Source organism: Diabrotica virgifera, chromosome 5, assembly GCF_917563875.1.
Source record: "Diabrotica virgifera virgifera chromosome 5, PGI_DIABVI_V3a".
Classification (NCBI taxonomy): Eukaryota; Metazoa; Arthropoda; class Insecta; order Coleoptera; family Chrysomelidae; genus Diabrotica; species Diabrotica virgifera.
The window spans coordinates 22,494,947-22,507,711 of NC_065447.1; the positions used below are offsets into that span (position 1 = coordinate 22,494,947).

The 12,765-nt window shown below is 41.8% G+C and overlaps 1 protein-coding gene across 1 annotated transcript in view; it reads left to right on the forward strand.

The window, feature by feature from the left end:
* The window catches only part of LOC114332988 (protogenin A-like), a 470,567-nt gene that overhangs the window by 390,261 nt on the left and 67,541 nt on the right, over nucleotides 1-12,765 (forward strand). The gene's annotated exons all lie outside the window — the stretch shown is intronic.

The window sequence follows — 12,765 nt, forward strand, 5'->3', positions numbered from 1 at the left end:
ACGAAGCAGCTGTTTTACCCTTCTTATAAACTCAGTAGTTATCTCAGTTTTCATTTGCTTATGGTCAATTTTCCGCGCCTGCTTTACTCCAAGATATTTGTACATATCGTTGTCGCCCATGGCCTCGATGTTCTGGCCATTTTGCATATCGAATCCACCGGGCTGTACCTTTCCTCTGACTATATTCAAAACACGGCACTTGTCTAGACCGAACTGCATACTAATATCATTAGAAAATGTTTCTACAGTTTTTAGCATCTCTTCTAGGTGTTCTCGAGTGGAAGCCATTAATTTCAAATCATCCATATACAACAGATGATTGAGCTTCGCTACCACAGTATTATTGCTTTTAATGCTAAAACCTGAGTCAGTGGAGTTTAATAGTTGGGAAAGGGGGTTCAAAGCTAAACAGAACCACAATGGACTCAACGAGTCTCCTTGAAATAGGCCCCGGTTGATTGCGATATTTTCGGTTTCGATATTGTTTTCACCAGGTATTTGGAGGTGAATTTTAGTCTTCCAATCTCTCATTATATGCCTTAAAAAGGTCACTATGTTATCATCTACTTTGTATATTTTCAATATATCTATTAGCCATTCATGCGGTACTGAATCAAAGGCCTTTTTATAGTCAATAAAAGCAGTAAAAAGGTTTCTTTTTTTAATGAATGCCTGGTTAGAAATGACTGAGTCGATGATAAGCTGTTCTTTGCAACCCAGGGAACCCTTAGCGCATCCTTTCTGTTGAGGCTCTATGATATTGTTTAGAGCACAGTGTTGGTAGATACGCCGGGTTACACAGGATGTGACCAATTTATACAAAGTTGGAAGACAAGTAATTGGGCGGTACTTGGATGGATCTTGGGTGTTATTTTGATCCTTGGGTATTAAATAAGTAGTTCCCTGAGTTAGAAATGATGGTAATTCCTGCGGATTAGAAATAACATGATTAATTAATGTTGATAAGCACTCATGAATACTCCAAAACTTTTTAAGCCAGAAGTTCTGAACTCCGTCTGGTCCAGGAGATTTCCAGTTATGAAGCTCTTTGATGACATTTGAGACTTCTTCAGTCGTGAATGGTTCGTAGTTAGCAGTGACGTAGTGGTGACAGTTGTGCGTCGTATCTTCTATCCAGCCAGCATTGTTGTTAAAAGCAGCTGGTGTGGAAAGTTGATTTCCCCAAAACTCATGAATTTCTTCTTGGCTTGGGTAAGACTTGTCGACACTTTCTACGGTGGAATTGAGTTTTCGGTAGAACGCCTTCTCAGAGTTCTCAAAAAGTGCATTGTCACATTTTCGGCTGTTACTAACTTTATACCTTCTTAATCGTCCTGAATAGACGGAGAGTTTTTGTTTTAATGTATCCAGACACTGTTGGGCTGTGTTATTTTCTGGATCGTATCTCGAGTGTCTTGCAGTGCTCCGCATTATTTCTTCAGCTCTTTTAATGACTTTTCTACTTGTAACACCTCTTATATATTCTGTGACTTGACCAATATCCCTACGCAGTAATTTAATTTTTCCGAGAAGTCTTTTTTCCCAGGGTGCAATTCTGTTACCAGTCCTTCCGTTATTAGTACCCCGTCGTGTTCTGATCTTAACGCCCATTACATTGGCAATTGCTGTAGCTGCACAGTAGATTAGCATATGCAGATACTCCAATGTGTGGGCTTCTACGACATAATTGGGTAGGACTTCAGTATTCACAATTTGTAACAGGGCACCTAGTTTCTTACAAGAGTTTATTCGTGGTAGCGGTGGTCTGCTAAGTGGATTTGTTCCATTAAACTCTTGTACGGCACGAGCCATTTCGTTCTCTAGACTATCGCGCAACTCGTTGTTTTCCTGCTGTGTATTGTCAGGTTGAGTTTCTGGTATGGGAATCTCAGGAATCTGCTCATCAAGGATTTCATTAGGGACTTGATCTAAAACTAGCTCTTGGTTATTAATCTCCCGTTCGACTTCGCTTTTGATCGTATTGCGTCTAGTCTCTGGGATAAGGTTGTTTCTTACGATTACCCGGTATTGATCTGATACTCTTTGCTCCGATACTTGAATATCTGGGTACTCCCTGCAAAATTCGGCATACAGCTGTTGTCTGTAGCCGATCGTTTCTTGACCGAGGTTTGTCACCTTATAATAGAAGCGCAAAATGCTTTCGTTAATGGACACAGTCCATTTCATGCGCTGCCTCGGTCGTCCCGCTTGAGTGAGCGCCGGCTGATGTTCCGGCGCAGCACCTTCAGCGAGTGGAGCTCTTGCTGTTGTTTGGCTCGCTTGTGGTTGTTGTTCTTGTTGTTATTATTATTATTATTATTATTATTATCCAGATTTAGCCATACGGCTCACACTCCCTCTAAGGGGAAAATTGACTCATCCCAGATACCTACGGTATCAAAAGGATTGAGCTCTGGTGGGACTCTTTCCGTGTTATCGAGCCCTAGGTGACTTGGAATGCAGGTGTATCTCCCAGAAATGTTCGTACGCATCTGGCCGTCGCGAGTAGTACAGCTTTCTGCATGGTCTTATAAAGATGTTCATTCAGACCCAGCTTTTTTATGCTTTCGAGGAGGGTCTTCGGAATGACTCCAGTAGTAGACATAATAATCGGTATCGTCTGGGTACTTTGCATTCTCCATTGCCTCCGTATTTGAATTTCTAGATCTCTGTACTTGGCGATCTTTTCAGTAAATTTACTACGTAGATTATTGTTGTTAGGTATCGCCACATCAATTAGTGTTGTTTGTCTTGTTAATTTATTAACTAGTACGAGATCTGGTCTATTATGTGCCACTGTTTGGTCTGTGAGCACAGTGCGGTCCCAGTATAGCTTGTAGTTGCCATCCTCAAGCATACTCTCAGGGACGTATTGATAATACGGGAGATGCTCTGTTTGGAGAAGTCCCAGCTTGATAGCTATCTCTTGATGAAGGATTTTTCCCACTGCGTCATGCCGTTCCTTGTATTCAGTTGCAGCAAATGCCTGGCAGCCCCCTGTAAGATGTTGGATGGTTTCTTGGGCTTGACATCCATATCGGCATCTGTCGTTTTGAACCTGAGGGTCTTTGATGATATATTTCAGGTAATTTCTGGTTGGTATAACCTGATCCTGAATGGCCAGTAATGAACCCTCCGTCTCAGGGAACATCTTTCCTGATGTCAACCAGTAGTTCGACGCTATATTGTCGACATAATCTTGGCTGACTTCATTGGGATGTCGCCCGTGCAGAGGTTTACCCATCCAGGCGCGCACTTTTTCGTCCTTAGTAAGGTGGTTTATGCGCATTTCTGGTTCCCTCAGTTTGATCGGTGTTGTGTCATCTACTGCGCAGATAGCGCGATGTAGAGTAGATGTCTCAGCCTGCATCTGAAAATAAGTTCTTAAATTAGCAATTTGTTTATCTAATTGCTCACCTATATCCATAAGTCCTCTTCCTCCTAGATTCCGTGGTAATGTTGTTCTTTCTACTGCACTTTTAGGATGGTGTTTTTGTGCCTTTGTGAGGTGTGTTCGTACTTTTCGCTGGAGAGCTTCTATATCTGTTTTTGTCCACTTTACAATACCAAATGAGTAGCTAAGCGCGGAACATGCGTAGGTGTTTAGTGCCTTAAACAAATTTCTACTGTTAAGGTGTGAGCGAAGCAGCTGTTTTACCCTTCGTATAAACTCAGTAGTTATCTCTGTTTTCATTTGTTTATGGTCAATTTTCCGCGCTTGCTTTACTCCAAGATATTTATACATATCGTTTTCACCCATGGCCTCGATGTTCTGGCCACTTTGCATATCGAATCCTCCGGGCTGTACTTTTCCTCTGACTATATTTAAAATACGACACTTATCTAGTCCGAAGTGCATATTAATATCATTAGAAAAAGTTTCTACAGTTTTTAGCATCTCGTCGAGTTGGTTTCGAGTGGAAGCCATTAATTTCAAATCATCCATGTACAATAAATGATTAAGCTTCGCCACCACATTGTTGTTATTTTTGATGCTAAAACCTGCATCTGAGGAGTTCAATAGCTGAGATAGTGGGTTCATAGCTAGACAGAACCACAGAGGACTCAACGAATCTCCTTGAAACAGGCCCCGGCTGATTACGATATTTTCAGTTTCGATGTTACTTTCACCAGGTATTTGTAGGTGAATTCTAGTTTTCCACTCTGTCATTATATGTTGTAAAAAGGTCACTATATTATCATCGACTTTATATATTCTCAATATATCTATAAGCCATTCATGCGGCACTGAATCAAAGGCCTTCTTGTAATCAATAAAAGCAGTAAATAGATTCCTCTTTTTGGAATATGCTTGATTAGAAATGACTGAGTCGATGATAAGTTGTTCTTTGCAACCCATGGAACCCTTAGCGCATCCTTTCTGTTGAGGCTCTATGATATTGTTCAGAGCACAGTGTTGGTAGATACGCCGGGCTACACAGGATGTGACCAATTTATACAAAGTTGGAAGGCAAGTAATTGGGCGGTATTTTGCTGGATCTTGGGTGTTATTTTGATCCTTCGGTATTAAATAAGTGGTTCCCTGAGTTAGGAATGATGGTATATCCTGCGGATTAGAAATAACATGATTAATTAGTGTTGATAAGCATTCATGAGCACTCGAGAACTTCTTGAGCCAAAAGTTTTGAACTCCGTCTGGTCCAGGAGATTTCCAGTTATGAAGCTCTTTGATGATATTTGAGACTTCTTCAGTGGTGAAGGGTTCGTAGAGAGTAGTAGTGTAGTGTTGGCAGTTCTGTGCCGCATCTTCTATCCATCCAGCATTGTTGTTAAGAGCAGCTGGTGTGGAAAGTTGATTTCCCCAAAACTCATGAATTTCTTCTTGGCTTGGGTAAGACTTATCGAGATTTTCTACGGTGGAATTGAGTTTCCGATAGAACGCCTTCTCAGCAGTCTCAAAAAGGGCATTGTCGGATTTTCGGTTGTTACTCACTTTGTACCTTCTTAGTCGTCCTGAATAAACTGAGAGTCTTTGTTTTAATGTATCCAGGCACTGTTGGGCTGTGTTGTTTTCTGGATCGTATCTTGAGTGTCTTGCAGTATTCCGTATTATTTCTTCAGCTCTCCTGATGACTCTTGTACTTCTTACACCTCGTATATATTCTGTGACTTGACCAATATCCCTACGCAGCAATTCAATCTTTCCGAGCAGTCTTTTTTCCCAGGGCGCAATTCTGTTACCAGTCCTTCCGTTGTTAGTACCCCGTCGTGTTCTGATCTTAACGCCCATTACATTAGCAATTGCTGTTGCTGCACAGTAGATTAGCATGTGCAAATATTCTAATGTGTGGGCTTCTACGACATAATTGGGTAGGACTTCAGTGTTCACAATTTGTAACAGCGCCCCTAGTTTCTTACAAGAGTTTATTCGTGGTAGCGGTGGTCTGCTAAGTGGGTTCGTTCCATTAAACTCCTGTACAGCACGTGCCATTTCGCTTACTAGGTTATCATGTAGCTCGTTGTTTTCCTGCTCTGTATTGTCAGGTTGAGTTTCTTGTATGGCAAGCTCAGGAATCTGCTCATGAACTTCATTGGGGACTTGATCTTCAATTAAAACATCGTTAGGAATCTCCCGTTCGACTTCGCTTCTGATGATATTGCGTCTAGTCTCTGGGATAAGGTTGTTTCTTATAATTACCCGGTATTGGTCTGATACTCGTTGCTCCGATACTTGAATATCTGGGTACGTCCTGCAAAATTCGGCATACAGCTGTTGTCGGTAGCCGATTGTTTCTTGGCCGAGGTTTGTCACCTTGTAGTAGAAGCGCAAAATGTTTTCATTAATGGACACAGTCCATTTCATGCGCTGCCTCGGCCGTCCCGCTTGAGTGAGCGCCGGCTGATGATCCAGCGCAGCACCTTCGGCTGGTGGAGCTCTTGTTGTTGTTTGGCTCGCTTGTGGTTGTGGTTGTGGTTGGGCTGTAGCTGATTGTATGACAGGGGCCCGCCTCCTCAACACCCTGCCACCGACGTCCCGCATGCTGTCACGTCCAGCGCCGGCTCCAGACGTGCCCTGGCGATCCCCAGGCAGCGATCCTAAACATACATTATTATTCTCCATTCTCATGGGTGTGCATTTTATACCTACTGCCAGGTGTCAGTTTTTGTTCCACGGCAAGTATCCCTGCTACTCTCTGGGTACTGGCGCTACGAATACCCAGAAAGCATCCCCCATTCGCAGGGGGCCGCGCCTGATTATTATTATTATCCAGATTTAGCCATACGGCTCACACTCCCTCTAAGGGGAAAATTGACTCATCCCAGATACCTACGGTATCAAAAGGATTGAGCTCTGGTGGGACTCTTTCCGTGTTATCGAGCCCTAGGTGACTTGGAATGCAGGTGTATCTCCCAAAAATTTTCGTACACTTCTGGCCGTCGCAAGTAGTACAGCTTTCTGCATGGTCTTATAAAGATGCTCATTGAGACCCAGCTTTTTTATGCTTTCGAGGAGGGTCTTCGGAATGACTCCAGTAGTAGATATAACAATAGGTATCGTCTGGGTACTTTGCATTCTCCATTGTCTCCGTATTTGAATTTCCAGATCTCTATACTTGACGATCTTTTCAGTAAATTTACTACGTAGATTATTGTTGTTAGGTATCGCCACATCAATTAGTGTTGTTTGTCTTGTTAATTTATTAACTAGTACGAGATCTGGTCTATTATGTGCCACTGTTTGGTCTGTGAGCACACTGCGGTCCCAGTATAGCTTGTAGTTGCCATCCTCAAGCATACTCTCAGGAACGTATTGATAATATGGGAGATGGTCCGTTTGGAGAAGTCCCAACTTGTTAGCTATCTCTTGATGAAGGATTTTTCCCACTGCGTCATGCCGTTCCTTATATTCAGTTGCAGCAAATGCTTGGCAGCCCCCTGTAATATGTTGGATGGTTTCTTGGGCTTGACATCCATATCGGCATCTGTCGTTTTGAACCTGAGGGTCTTTGACGATATATTTCAGGTAATTTCTGGTTGGTATAACCTGATCCTGAATGGCCAGTAATGAACCCTCCGTTTCAGGGAACATCTTTCCTGATGTCAACCAATAGTTCGACGCTGTATTGTCGACATAGTCTTGGCTGACCTCATTGGGATGTCGCCCGTGCAGAGGTTTACCCATCCAGGCGCGCAGTTTTTCGTCCTTAGTAAGGTGGTTTAAGCGCATTTCTGGTTCCCTCAGTTTGATCGGTGTTGTGTCATCTACTGCGCAAATGGCGCGGTGTAGAGTAGATGTCTCAGCCTGCATCTGAAAATAAGTTCTTAAATTAGCAATTTGTTTATCTAATTGCTCACCTATATCCATAAGCCCTCTTCCTCCTAAATACCGGGGTAATGTCGTTCGTTCCACTGCACTTTTAGGGTGGTGTTTTTGTGCCTTTGTGAGGTGTGTTCGTACTTTTCGCTGAAGATTTTCTATATCCGTTTTTGTCCACTTAACAATACCAAATGAATAGCTAAGCGCGGAACAAGCGTAGGTGTTTAGTGCCTTAAACAAATTTTTACTGTTAAGCTGTGAACGAAGCAGCTGTTTTACCCTTCTTATAAACTCAGTAGTTATCTCAGTTTTCATTTGCTTATGGTCAATTTTCCGCGCCTGCTTTACTCCAAGATATTTGTACATATCGTTGTCGCCCATGGCCTCGATGTTCTGGCCATTTTGCATATCGAATCCACCGGGCTGTACCTTTCCTCTGACTATATTCAAAACACGGCACTTGTCTAGACCGAACTCCATACTAATATCATTAGAGAATGTTTCTACAGTTTTTAGCATCTCTTCTAGGTGTTCTCGAGTGGAAGCCATTAATTTCAAATCATCCATATACAACAGATGATTGAGCTTCGCTACCACAGTATTATTGCTTTTAATGCTAAAACCTGAGTCAGTGGAGTTTAATAGCTGGGAAAGGGGGTTCAAAGCTAAACAGAACCACAATGGACTCAACGAGTCTCCTTGAAATAGGCCCCGGTTGATTGCGATATTTTCGGTTTCGATATTGTTTTCACCAGGTATTTGGAGGTGAATTTTAGTCTTCCAATCTCTCATTATATGCCTTAAAAAGGTCACTATGTTGTCATCGACTTTGTATATTTTCAATATATCTATTAGCCATTCATGCGGTACTGAATCAAAGGCCTTTTTATAGTCAATAAAAGCAGTAAAAAGGTTCCTTTTTTTAGTGAATGCCTGGTTAGAAATGACTGAGTCGATGATAAGCTGTTCTTTGCAACCCATGGAACCCTTAGCGCATCCTTTCTGTTGAGGCTCTATGATATTGTTTAGAGCACAATGTTGGTAGATACGCCGGGTTACACAGGATGTGGCCAATTTATACAAAGTTGGAAGACAAGTAATTGGGCGGTACTTGGATGGATCTTGGGTGTTATTTTGATCCTTGGGTATTAAATAAGTAGTTCCCTGAGTTAGAAATGATGGTAATTCCTGCGGATTAGAAATAACATGATTAATTAATGTTGATAAGCACTCATGAATACTCCAAAACTTTTTAAGCCAGAAGTTCTGGACTCCGTCTGGTCCAGGAGATTTCCAGTTATGAAGCTCTTTGATGACATTTGAGACTTCTTCAGTCGTGAATGGTTCGTAGTTAGCAGTGACGTAGTGGTGACAGTTGTGCGTCGTATCTTCTATCCAGCAAGCATTGTTGTTAAAAACAGCTGGCGTGGAAAGTTGATTTCCCCAAAACTCATGAATTTCTTCTTGGCTTGGGTAAGACTTGTCGACACTTTCTACGGTGGAATTGAGTTTTCGGTAGAACACCTTCTCAGAGTTCTCAAAAAGTGCATTGTCACATTTTCGGTTGTTACTAACTTTATACCTTCTTAATCGTCCTGAATAGACGGAGAGTTTTTGTTTTAATGTATCCAGACACTGTTGGGCTGTGTTATTTTCTGGATCGTATCTCGAGTGTCTTGCAGTGCTCCGCATTATTTCTTCAGCTCTCTTAATGACCTTTCTACTTGTTACACCTCTTACATATTCTGTAACTCCATATTCTGTAACTTATTATTATTATTATTATTATCCAGATTTAGCCATACGGCTCACACTCCCTCTGAGGGGAAAATTGACTCATCCCAGATACCTACGGTATCAAAAGGATTGAGCTCTGGTGGGACTCTTTCCGTGTTATCGAGCCCTAGGTGACTTGGAATGCAGGTGTATCTCCCAAAAATTTTCTTACACTTCTGGCCGTCGCAAGTAGTACAGCTTTCTGCATGGTCTTATAGATATGTTCATTGAGACCCAGCTTTTTTATGCTTTCGAGGAGGGTCTTCGGAATGACTCCAGTAGTAGACATAACAATAGGTATCGTCTGGGTACTTTGCATTCTCCATTGTCTCCGTATTTGAATTTCCAGATCTCTATACTTGGCGATCTTTTCAGTAAATTTACTACGTAGATTATTGTTGTTAGGTATCGCCACATCAATTAGTGTTGTTTGTCTTGTTAATTTATTAACTAGTACGAGATCTGGTCTATTATGTGCCACTGTTTGGTCTGTGAGCACACTGCGGTCCCAGTATAGCTTGTAGTTGCCATCCTCAAGCATACTCTCAGGGACGTATTGATAATATGGAAGATGGTCCGTTTGGAGAAGTCCAAGCTTGTTAGCTATCTCTTGATGAAGGATTTTTCCCACTGCGTCATGCCGTTCCTTGTATTCAGTTGCAGCAAATGCCTGGCAGCCCCCTGTAATATGTTGGATGGTTTCTTGGGCTTGACATCCATATCGGCATCTGTCGTTTTGAATCTGAGGGTCTTTGACGATATATTTCAGGTAATTTCTGGTTGGTATAACCTGATCCTGAATGGCCAGTAATGAACCCTCCGTTTCAGGGAACATCTTTCCTGATGTCAACCAATAGTTCGACGCTGTATTGTCGACATAGTCTTGGCTAACCTCATTGGGATGTCGCCCGTGCAGAGGTTTACCCATCCAGGTGCGCAGTTTTTCATCCTTAGTAAGGTGGTTTATGCGCATTTCTGGTTCCCTCAGTTTGATCGGTGTTGTGTCATCTACTTCGCAAATTGCGCGGTGTAGAGTAGATGTCTCAGCCTGCATCTGAAAATAAGTTCTTAAATTAGCAATCTGTTTATCTAATTGCTCACCTATATCCATAAGTCCTCTTCCTCCTAAATACCGGGGTAATGTCGTTCGTTCTACTGCACTTTTAGGGTGGTGTTTTTGTGCCTTTGTGAGGTGTGTTCGTACTTTTCGCTGAAGATTTTCTATATCCGTTTTTGTCCACTTAACAATACCAAATGAATAGCTAAGCGCGGAACAAGCGTAGGTGTTCAGTGCCTTAAACAAATTTTTACCGTTAAGCTGTGAACGAAGCAGTTGTTTTACCCTTCTTATAAACTCAGTTGTTATCTCAGTTTTCATTTGCTTATGGTCAATTTTCCGCGCCTGCTTTACTCCAAGATATTTGTACATATCGTTATCGCCCATGGCCTCGATGTTCTGGCCATTTTGCATATCGAATCCACCGGGCTGTACCTTTCCTCTGACTATATTCAAAACACGGCACTTGTCTAGACCGAACTGCATACTAATATCATTAGAGAATGTTTCTACAGTTTTTAGCATCTCTTCTAGGTGTTCTCGAGTGGAAGCCATTAATTTCAAATCATCCATATACAACAGATGATTGAGCTTCGCTACTACAGTATTATTGCTTCTAATGCTAAAACCTGAGTCAGTGGAGTTTAATAGTTGGGAAAGGGGGTTCAAAGCTAAACAGAACCACAGTGGACTCAACGAGTCTCCTTGAAACAGGCCCCGGTTGATTGCGATATTTTCGGTTTCGATATTGTTTTCACCAGGTATTTGGAGGTGAATTTTAGTCTTCCAATCTCTCATTATATGCCTTAAAAAGGTCACTATGTTATCATCGACTTTGTATATTTTCAATATATCTATTAGCCATTCATGCGGTACTGAATCAAAGGCCTTTTTATAGTCAATAAAAGCAGTAAAAAGGTTCCTTTTTTTAGTGAATGCCTGGTTAGAAATGACTGAGTCGATGATAAGCTGTTCTTTGCAACCCATGGAACCCTTAGCGCATCCTTTCTGTTGAGGCTCTATGATATTGTTTAGAGCACAGTGTTGGTAGATACGCCGGGTTACACAGGATGTGACCAATTTATACAAAGTTGGAAGACAAGTAATTGGGCGGTACTTGGATGGATCTTGGGTGTTATTTTGATCCTTGGGTATTAAATAAGTAGTTCCCTGAGTTAGAAATGATGGTAATTCCTGCGGATTAGAAATAACATGATTAATTAATGTTGATAAGCACTCATGAATACTCCAAAACTTTTTAAGCCAAAAGTTCTGAACTCCGTCTGGTCCAGGAGATTTCCAGTTATGAAGCTCTTTGATGACATTTGAGACTTCTTCAGTCGTGAATGGTTCGTAGTTAGCAGTGACGTAGTGGTGACAGTTGTGCGTCGTATCTTCTATCCAGCCAGCATTGTTGTTAAGAGCAGCTGGTGTGGAAAGTTGATTTCCCCAAAACTCATGAATTTCTTCTTGGCTTGGGTAAGACTTGTCGACACTTTCTACGGTGGAATTGAGTTTTCGGTAAAACGCCTTCTCAGAGTTCTCAAAAAGTGCATTGTCACATTTTCGGTTGTTACTAACTTTATACCTTCTTAATCGTCCTGAATAGACGGAGAGTTTTTGTTTTAATGTATCCAGACACTGTTGAGCTCTGTTATTTTCCGGATCGTATCTCGAGTGTCTTGCAGTGCTCCGCACTATTTCTTCAGCTCTCTTAATGACTTTTCTACTTGTTACACCTCTTATATATTCTGTGACTTGACCAATGTCCTTACGCAGTAATTCAATTTTTCCGAGAAGTCTTTTTTCCCAGGGTGCAATTCTGTTACCAGTCCTTCCGTTATTAGTACCCCATCGTGTTCTGATCTTAACGTGTTATTATTATTACTATTATCCAGATTTAGCCATACGGCTCACACTCCCTCTAAGGGGAAAATTGACTCATCCCAGATACCTACGGTATCAAAAGGATTAAGCTCTGGTGGGACTCTTTCCGTGTTATCGAGCCCTAGGTGACTTGGTATGCAGGTGTATCTCCCAAAAATTTCCGTACACATCTGGCTGTTGCGAGTAGTACTGCTTTCTGCATGGTCTTATAAAGATGTTCATTCAGACCCAGCTTTTTTATGCTTTCGAGGAGGGTCTTCGGAATGACTCCAGTAGTAGACATGATAATCGGTATCGTCTGGGTACTTTGCATTCTCCATTGCCTTCGTATTTGAATTTCTAGATCTCTGTACTTGGCGATCTTTTCAGTGAATTTACTACGTAGATTATTGTTGTTAGGTATCGCCACATCAATTAGTGTTGTTTGTCTTGTTAATTTATTAACTAGTACGAGATCTGGTCTATTGTGTGCCACTGTTTGGTCTGTGAGCACAGTGCGGTCCCAGTATAGCTTGTAGTTGCCATCCTCAAGCATACTCTCAGGGACGTATTGATAATACGGGAGATGGTCCGCTTGGAGAAGTCCCAGCTTGATAGCTATCTCTTGATGAAGGATTTTTCCCACTGCGTCATGCCGTTCCTTGTATTCAGTTGCAGCAAATGCCTGGCAGCCCCCTGTAAGATGTTGGATGGTTTCTTGGGCTTGACATCCATATCGGCATCTGTCGTTTTGAACCTGAGGGTCTTTGATGATATATTTCAGGTA